The sequence below is a fragment of the Molossus molossus genome, unplaced genomic scaffold, assembly GCF_014108415.1.
Source record: "Molossus molossus isolate mMolMol1 unplaced genomic scaffold, mMolMol1.p scaffold_m16_p_16, whole genome shotgun sequence".
Taxonomy (NCBI): domain Eukaryota; kingdom Metazoa; phylum Chordata; class Mammalia; order Chiroptera; family Molossidae; genus Molossus; species Molossus molossus.
In genome coordinates, this window is record NW_023425351.1 from 57,772,484 (window position 1) to 57,774,090 (window position 1,607).

Below are 1,607 nucleotides of genomic sequence, written 5' to 3' on the forward strand. Positions count from 1 at the left end.
ATTCAAGTCTGAACAGAACTTCACCTTCTAAATGAGGCTTACTATGATCACCCTATTAATACTGCAAGCTATCATTCCTATCATATTACATTTCTGACTTAGGTTTGCTGTTCATTATTTATCTCCATGCTAGAATGTAAGCTTTATGAAGGCAGAGAACTTTGCTTGTTTGCATTCTTAGACTCTAAGCATCTTGCACAGGTTTAAGACTGTGACCATTCAGTGTAATACAGCACCCATCAGTCACACATGGCGATTGAACATTTTGACTTGAAACATGGCTGGTCTAAACTGGAGTTGTAAAATACTGGAGATGGGGAAAGTGAAGGAGTCACTCACCAAGATGAGGCATTAGGAGGTCCAAAGGAACAAGTAAAATTAGTTGAATTAGTTGTTTTAGATTAATTAAGGTGCCATGTGGTCTAAGTGGAGATGTGCCCGAGGATCAGAAAGATTAAGAACCTGACCTGAAATCAGTAGTTATCCCTGTCATACAAAGGTTAGCTGCTTTTTAAATTGCTTTTAATTAGCTCATAGGATTTTCACAACTCTTGGAAGCATGTGTGACCTGATTTTCATTTTATCTTAAAAAGTAGGCCCAGATAGAGAATAAAGTTTGAATTACAGGCTCCAAGATTAAACTGAGAAGCTGTTTCCACACCTCTGGTCCACTGCTCTTTCTACCGCACCCTTTTGGTAGCTCTGCCTGACGAAGTCCAGAGACAGGATTCTACTTTCCATGTCTCTGCCTAGGCTTCTTAGTCCTAAATAAAACACTCATTGTTCTGTTGTATCTACAAACCTATTTCACTTTACTTACTATGCTGAGCCATCTTTCAGATCTTAGCAAAAGCATTCATTTGAGAATCCTTTCTGGACTACTCCCAAGAACTTGGCATGCTGTGTTCCAGGCTCCCAACATGTTCATATTAAATTATATAATTCTTTACTACAAGTCTTTGCCATAAGTGGTGAGCCCTAAACTAAAGCATCTCTGGATATGAAGATAATTGGTACTGAGTAAACAGTTTTACCTATTATGAACAGCATTAAACTATTCATTGTTCAAGCCCTGATGTATCTTAAGCATCAAGTCTTAGTTATCTTAAAGCTCACAGCTGGGGGTGGGACAAGTCATAAGCTAGAATGCAAATGTGGGTTTAGTCCAGGTTGCCAAAAGCCTTGGCTTTCAGTAGGCTTTTAAGATGGACTCAGGCAATCTCCAGAACATGCTTCCTGACTAAGTCTGTTAGGACCCCAAGGATACACACCCAGAGGCATGTCATAGCTTGTACGTACTTAATAGTTAACAGAAATATATCTATGCCCCAAAGATTCTTCAGCAGCAGCCATTTGTTGGTTTCCTTTAAATCTTAATACGTTCTAATACACATTATAAAGATTCTACATCTGTCAAAGTTTCAGGTCACATGGCTCCTTTGTTAAACTGTTCTAGTCTTTCGTATTTAGTCGAAGACACTTTGAAAAATTCACTATTTGCATCGATAATTATTCTAGACAAGGCCAACAAAAGATGAGGCATAACTACTTTCATCAGTGTTTTCCAGGGGAACACTAACAACTGTATAACCAACACCTTAAAAATA